Here is a 9,105-nt window from a genome sequence, read left to right on the forward strand (position 1 = left end):
AGCACAATGAAAGTAGTTATCTGGTCGGAATTGTTTAAGTATACTTGGGTAAAAATTGTGAAACTGAAGTAAGACGGAATTCAATTAAACAATTTGGAATATATTACCCTAAAACTTCCAGGCCCTCCCTTTTCACCTCTGAACCAAGGTCGAAATAAAAAAAAAAGGAAAGGAGTCTAACGGTCCAATGGCCTTGAAGAAGACGTGCAAAGCCATTTGGGTTTGAGGAAATGGACTTATAAGCAAACATCATATTATTAAATATAATTGGCCAGGGGTTTCCTCCATCTTTAGTGATTTTCTTCAACATATGAACACATGTCAAATTCCTAAAATAAAAAACAGACTGACAGACTGAAGGAAGGACTGAAAGACGAATGCGAAACTATAGTCCCCTTTGGCAATGCGGGTTAAGGAAAAGCAAATAACTATAAACTTCAAAAGGGATTCCGCTATATCATAAATGATTTCCTCCTACCTTTGAACCCAGGTCCAAATAAAAAAAAAACTTAGAGGAAATAGAACCTTATCCTAAAAGAACCAATCTCCACTTTGAGAATTTATTTTGTATATATTGAATTTAGTAAATCTGTAAAATTTGATCTGAAAGGCTCAGGGAGGAGATTTCTACCCCATGAAACCAGTGCCTGTGTGTGTAGAATAAGGGTTTCCATGTCTAGAAGATCGTTGAAGACTTCATTCCCTGTTTCATGATCATCGTAGTATTGTCATACACGATTTTGGGGGCAAATTAATACTTCCGTTTCCATATTTAACAACTACGGATGAACAGATGCGTAAACTTGCTGCTATGTGTTATTTTTTCACCACGTGTATACATTTGTTTTAATCTGATGACAAATGTCCACGAGAGGAGAAATTTTAGGAACCTCCGTTCACATTACAAACAAAATCGGATCTGGCAGCTTCGTTTCCTTTTCCTTAGATTTTTACTGTTTGTCTTTTGACATTTTGGTATTTGTGTAGTGTTTAATACCGATCTGATGAGTCATTACGTTTTCAATTGATTTTAACAGTTTTTTTCTAACTTTTTGAAGTAATATTATTGTGTCTGGTTAGGTGAAGATGTAGCATTCATAAACTTGCTAACGCCCTCTTCCTTCCCGATATGCTTTATATTGATGCCCCAAGTCAGAAGCCTGTTGTCCAGTGGTTGTTGTTGGTTGTTTTCTGTCATAATTAATTTCCGTTACTAGTTTTGAATATTGATCTCTTGGTATAACACCTCCTTATTTTGGTATTATTCTTATCTTGTGTATTATCAAATATTCTTTGGTTGATCCTACTTTATTTAGTGAATTTAAAAGTCCTAATTTCAACCCCATTTTGTGTTCGAGTTCGTGTTGCCCAGTCACTAGTTTTCAGTGTTGTTTTTTTTTACTGTTGTTTTTCGTTTTTCGTTTTTTCCCCATAGCATTGTCAGTTTATTTTCGACTTATGAGTTTGAATATTCCTTTGGTATCTTATATAAGATATGTATTATATAAGGGATATTAATATACACTTCATTTTTGTTTGAATTGTTGCACATTTTATTATGTCGGGGCCTGAATATACGGAATGGGTTTTTCTCATTGTTGAAGACCTTATGGTGACCTTTATTTGCTAACATTCATGTCCTTTGAACACTATTGGATAATTTTCACATTGGCAATCATACCACATCTCCTAATTTTATGTAGGTACCTACAAGAACTCATAAATGTAATAGTTTACGCCGAAGCGGCATCTTATCTTTTTCATTTGGACTGAATGACACTGTGTATATATTGTGCATAGTGACTTTTTAGATAAGTTGTTTGGTAACTTTGTAACTATTTTTCTTTTGCAATTTTGCAAATAGATTGTATTCTATTTATCAATATTGTACATTTGGTGCATCTTATTACTTATTTACACAGTTATTTGTTTGTCATTGTAATAGTTTCTTTTGTGTTTTTTTTTCTCTCAATAAAATGAACATTCTACGTGCATTCGTTGGTATATTACATGTATAGTGCTTCTATATGTTGTTGTTTGTTGTGTTTTGTTAAATATAATGCTTCCTTAATTATGTTTTCAATACTTTATCATACGTTGCTGTAGTTGCTATGATATATTGGCGAAACTTTGATGATTTTATATTGTTAAGTATTTGTTTTAAACCCATTATAAAGTTGTTTGTGGTGAGTTAAATATTGAGTGGTTCCATCGAACATGTTGAACTGATTTTAAGTTATCAAAATGTAAATTTTTATTTATTGTTCATTTCTTTATTTTTCAAAAGAGAACTTCACAGTGCAAAAAAAACATATTAACTGTATAAACATGATACCTTTAATGTTGGAGTATACTATGCAATTATGTACTCAGTTTGTGTGTTATAAGCGGCGCGGGACATTTGCCCTTTTTATTGAACATTTGCTCTTTTTTAAATGGACATTTTCCCGATTTTAGATGGAAATTTACGATTTTTAAAATGGACATTTGCGCCTCCATTTTTAAGACATTTGCGCTTTTCCTACTTCGCAAGTACAATTTGTATTCCTTAAAGTGGGCTGAGTGTTATAATGACTGAAAATTTCGTCACCATGCTTTAGTCAGATAAAAACTTTAGTTAATTTCTTATAACAACCATAAGTCTAAAAAATGTTTCTTCAAAGTCAACACGAACTGTGAATAGAAAATAAACAATTATGAATTTCATGTGTCCGAAGCGCTTTTCTGATTCTACCTTCATCAGGAATGCTCAAACACAAACATATGAAAGCCCCGGATGTAGAAACCGCCGTTGGTTAAAACAATATGTTCATCTACGCCAACTAATTTGAGCTTAGAAAATCCGTCATGAACCTGAAATAAGTTTAGAATAACAATCGCGATAGATTTCCAGGTAATAAAATATACACGTGAGGAATGTAATACGATTGTGTAAAAAAAAGTAAAATACCAAAAATACCGAACTCCAAGGAAAATTCAAAACGGAAAGTTTTTATCAAATGGTAAAATCAAAAGCTCAAACACTTCAAACACATCAGACGAATGGAAAACAACTGTCACATTCTTGACTTGGTACAGACATTTCCTTATGTAGAAAATGGTGGATTAAACCTGGTTATATAGTTAGCTTAACCTTTCACTTGTATGACAGTCATATAGAATTCCATTATATTGACAACAATGAGGGAATTATATGTTTGCCATACCATGGTTCACTTACACGCACTTGGACAATACCACTGAATAAGTCAGAATGAATTATTTGCAGCATTTTGAGAAATGATCTTGCTATGTATTCGTGTATTATGTGTTAATAAATTCACGCCTTTAGAAAGCGAATTTCTGTATGAGGGCAATAAATTTGTTGACTTATGAAACCCAAACTTTTTTTTTGCTTTAAAAACGCTAACGACAGATCGAAAACCTATGCCTATACAGAAATATAGACATTTGGAATTCTAACAAAAAGTTTTGGTGTTGAATGTTTTGTAGTATCTACAAGAAATTGCATTAAAAAATTTATCATTTTCTTGTCCAATTAATCCCCAAAGCCTTTTTTTAATATAGACTGGTCCTTGTTATTAAATCTGACGCTGTTTGGTTGGATGAAGTTGTTATTGTTTCACCCTTACCTGTTTACCTGTTCAAATTTGTCCAGTGTGTATAATTTTAGAACGTGAAATTTTAGTACGTAGCAATAACTGTTTACTAAGACAGGAAAGTCAACTCTAGATCTGATTAAAAGTCTTTAAAGAATTTAAAAAATGACTCTTGTTTCTTGATTAACATTTATAGATTTTAGTAATGATTTTCTTTTTACACGCACTTGTACAGTAATTTAATTTACCACCAACCTAGACGAGTTTGTGTTATTTTTTTATCAATGAAACAAAACCTATGAAAGGTTCGATTTGCCGTTTCTTTCTTTTCACCAAAATTACGTAAAACTGAAAATTATTAAAATAGAGAATTCATCAGAAATTTAAGGAACTTCACAGATCATGCGTTTTCATTCCTTGAAAAATCTATGATTTTGAAGAAAAACATTGAAATATAGTTTACAAAAGTCTATGCAAGGTCAAAGGCTTCTATGTATAAACAGAAAATGAATTTTGTTCAGTCTTATTAAGCAGTTATCATTCTTAGTTCATCCAAATGAAAGCAAATGAAATGACATGACCGATCTGCCCATTTTTGTACGTTAAAAATCAATTTGATCATTTTAAGGCCACATTGTCTAGTTAGGCCCTACAACTTCTTTGTTTTGTTTTTGTTTTTGATTATTTTACCAATCCATAATTTGTGTGATCATATAATGGAAAACCTGTAGTAAATTGTCCAGGTACACGCTTTAGCAGATCAGGCATCTAAACGAGGACGACAGGTAACTTTTTATGAGAAGGGTCATCTCAGGGTAAACATTGACCACAGGCATTTTTATATTTTTTTCTAATTCACATTTTTAATTTTGTAAGAATGTTAATTTTCAATGATTTGTTACTTTATTTGCTCTGTTTAGTAGCTGCAAGATGACAGATCTTCATATTGTTCTTCATAAAAAAAATAGGGGGTTGGGGGGAGTTTGTGTAAATCAGCAGAACTTTACACAGAAAAAAAGAATGTGTAAAACCTTTTCTAAAGGTAAATCATAAAAATCATAACGTATGCATATATATATGATATGATACTTTATTTTAAAAATCAGCTGACATCGGCGATAAAACCTAAGTAATCGCATGTACTTTGTTCATTTGAGTGTCTCCACAATGTCTAGAATGCTCATAGCACTTCGATTCGCAAATTTTATTTGTATCGTAACATGGTTTTTCGTTTAAAGTCTATTGCATTTCCTGCTCTATCCCTTTAGATTGGAAGGATTTTTGAGCGATTTGCTGCCGTGAATATATATGGCGTCGTTATATGATACCGATTGGGATAAATTTTGTCTGCTATTGGGAGAAGCAAATTCCTGAATTTTTAACACCGTAGCATAAACTGTTGGGCATCGTTTTGGCGTCTAGAACAACTTGAGTGTGTATTCAGTGATAACGGCGATAACCGGAAGACTATTGTTGTTATCTGTCACGCTATTGTCGGATGATATATATTTCTGTAGATGTCCCATCAATGTCCCATCAATCACGCCTACTGCGATCGGTTATTTAACCAATATCCTCCAAAATACCTCAATTCATTTAATTACCCATGTAATAAGTGATCTTATTTTCTCTGTAAAAAGTAGATTTGCAGGGAAAAAGGTAGTAATACATTTTACCTGTTTCAGGTTGGCCTTTTGTTTTACCAAGGCATGTGAAGGAAGTCAACTTTGAAGCGCTGTGATTGAATGTACAGGTATAATACATGTTATTATTTATTTATGAATACCTGCAGTGGATGTTTACAATACAAATCTTTAAACACTTATGACATTGAAATATTTTCTTGAGAATTATTCGAAAAGGCTTCCAAATTTTCATAACTTTGCTGTATAATGACGGCGGCACGATACGTCAAAATGTAGGTACAGATATAAATCTTTATTCTAGGAATTCAATATTGATTATATTGTATAAACTGCACCAAACTCTACTTCTTTTGTAGTTGTTTTAACCTTTCGCAATGATTGATTCAATTGATTCAAAACATATGTTTTGCTTACATCTTTGGCTGTTTAATGCCCTAAACAGGCTATATATATATCAGTTGAGTATTTCCCATGACACACTCTATCAAAATTAGAAACTGTCTGGTTTAGATTTTAGTGTTTATGGAGTAGGTCAATATTTGGGCAAATTAGTAGCATTTTCAGAAGTAAAGTTGTCCATCTGAGGAAAAAAGAGGCCCAGTTGAAGCTAAATTTACCTTAGCTGTATATGGCAAAACTTTTAGGAATTTTTGGTCCTCAATGCTCTTCAACTTTGTGATTTATTTGGCCTTTTTAACTTTGTTTTATTCGAGCGTCACTGATGAGTCTTTTGTAGACGAAGCGCGCGTCTGGCGTAAATACAAAATTTTAATCCTGGTATCTATGATGAGTTTATTTAGATAGAATTTATAGTCTCATATTTAAAGAATTGTTCACATACTTGGTAGTTCATGCATTAAATATTTCAACAGTGTTTCATGTAATAGTTTCTATCTTTTATTATATCAAATATATCTAATTTTTCAGTTTCTATTCTTTGAAAGGACTCTTTTTGGAAATAAATACTCATACAGGACATAATTCAGTTTTTTATACATGAATACAGACAACAAAGGCAAAAACTTTACAGCTGTAGGTTTTGCATATTTAATGTTTTCAGTGTCCAACATCGTTGTTTTTATCACCTCAAGATAGAATAATTGATTTTGTAACAAGCTCTGAAATTTTGGACCGAAATATGGCATGTACTAAAGCATGGAATAGAGATAAGTATGAAAAATCTTACTTTTGTGCAAATGTTGAATGGAACAGTCATTTTTATCTGTTTGAAATGTATTGTATACTATTCTTTTTAAATAAGATGTGATTGGATACAGGTAGCTTATCATGTCCTATCTGAAAGAAGTACAGAAAGAGGTAAACCAGCATGTAAGGGTGGGGATATTAAACATATTTCGATAAATAATGGGGACAGCCATGTATTTCTTATAGCAAATAGTTTCACAATAACTTAGCATTGCAGTGATGGTATCATAAGAATTCTTTATAACTTACTTTCACAGTATAGGGGGAAAAGTAGTATTACAGTTTGTCGGCTTTATGTTGGCATTTTGTGTTCCTCATGCAGGCAGGTGAAGGAAGTCAACTTTATGAATAACTGTTGTGTGTATATTTACAGTATAAATCTTTAAACACATTGAAGTATTTTCTTGAGAATTATTCGAAAAGGCTTCCAAATTTTCATACATTTGATGTAAAACGACGGCGGCCATGGATACCATAAACAAACTCCGTCGGAAGATGGTCATGCAACCATTTGACTTCGATTTCTAAACAGAATACACAATAAAGTACTTATATCACACATATTGCCGCCTATAGAGGAACAAATACTACCGTTTTCCCTACAGGGATTAATTTCATCGATAACGGTTGCAAACATAAAAAAGCGAAAGTCGGGTTTGTTGATGGAGACAATAAGAAAAATCCGATGGAGCATATTACAAACGCATAACTTAAAAAATCAAAAGCTAATGAGAGCACTCTAGAAATGTTAAGTGAAAGTCATTGAAGTTTTTTTTAACACATATATAAACGTTTAATTCCTAAATATTTCCTGTATACAATTACCTTAGTCGTCCAGGTAACAGGTTAAGGGTCCCTGTTTAAAAAATGAACTATCTATTTAGGAGTAATAGAAGGCTAAATATGCAGTCCACTTTTTACCTTGGATTTACAATTAGTTTCAAAATTATATCCACATGATATACCTGAACTTCAACAATGCAAGTAATTGATAAGATACCCACACATTAGATGTGCATTGAACACATTATAGGCTTACACTTTTATATCATGTTTAAATATATTTAAATATTAATAAAATCTATAGTCTTATTTAATAAACCATAAAAAAATCAACTTCGTTTGAAGTTTATATTAATTTTTTTGTCTAAATTTTCATTTTCACTGACTTCAATTTTGTGTTATCGGTAATGTCAGTGCCTTTTGATTGAAGAAAACATTTTAGATTTATTTTGAAGTTATATTCCAGATATTATAAATATCTTGTGGTGCTACAGGTGTTTTGTTGTATTTTATTGAATTCCTAATTTTTCATAGAGTCCATTTAGAATATGTATTAATTGTGTTAAGAAAATTGTCATATTTGAATATTCCTGTGTTTATTCCTAACATCATGTCCTTTTTGACAATAGGATTATTTATTCCTATGTTTAATTGGATAAGTATTTCTTGGAACTTGTTTAAAATTAATTTTGGTGTACTACAACTAAAAAAAAAGTGTTGTAGGGTTTCTATGTTGTTGTCATTTCGACAAATATGGCAGTTTCCATTTGATAGCTTCATTTTTTTGTAATCTACCTTCAGTATATAAAATATTGCGCATGGATCTCCATTGAAATTCTTTTACTTTATTTTCAATTATCATTTGTTTTAATCCCGACCACAAATTTTTCCCAAATAAATTGTTTCCAAATATTCCTCCCACTTAATTTGACATTTTGAAGATATGTCTTTATTTAATAACGTACGAATATTTTTGAGTTTTAGCTTTGATGGTTTTATGATTTGGTTGGTTAAGTTCATAATCTCAAGGTCATTTGATATCTTTAATTTCAATTCATTATGCTGATTCTGGTTTCCGCAAGATTTTAAAATTTATTGTTTATTTCTAGAAAATTCGGAAATAAAATTTCACACATAACTGTTTTGTCCAGGTTTCTATTAAAAAGTGGTACATTTAGAAAATGTAAGTATTGTCGCCTATGGATGAATAAATACTACCGTTCTCCCTACAGGGATTAATTTCATCGTTAACAGTTGTAAACATAAAAAAAACGAAAGTCGGGTTTGTTGATGGAGAATATAATCAAAACCCGATTGAATATATATTACAAATTTATTACTAAAAAAATCAAAAACAAATACAGTGAGAGCACTCTGGAAATATTAAGTGAAATGTTAAAGTCATTGAAGTTAAGGTTCCACTAAAGTCAAAATATAGGACACTCCATAAACATCTAAACTTTGCCTGTATTTTTCATCCTATAATGAGTAAAGTCCTAAACTATGAGAACATATGTTCATTTAAACATACTTAACATATACACACTGTGTAAATTGTAAATAAACTTGAAATTTTTATGCTGTGGCCAAACCGGTTCTTGGGGTGAACACTAAATTTTCAAAAAAATCTGGAGGCCTGCGAGACGACTTAATTTGCTTAAAATTGGTATGGACGAATACTGTAACATGTAATGCAGGGCAAGCTCATGTTGATTTGTCACATACATATGTTTAATGGCATATTTGTCCAATTTCTGTATTGTACCTTCGATATTTGTTCACCTAGATACATGAAATTAACTGAAACTCGAAAATCAATACATTTTCTGAAAAATCAACATGAGCTTGCCCTGCATTAGATATAACAGTAT

The sequence above is a fragment of the Mytilus californianus genome, unplaced genomic scaffold, assembly GCF_021869535.1.
Source record: "Mytilus californianus isolate M0D057914Y unplaced genomic scaffold, xbMytCali1.0.p SCAF_9, whole genome shotgun sequence".
Taxonomy (NCBI): Eukaryota; Metazoa; Mollusca; class Bivalvia; order Mytilida; family Mytilidae; genus Mytilus; species Mytilus californianus.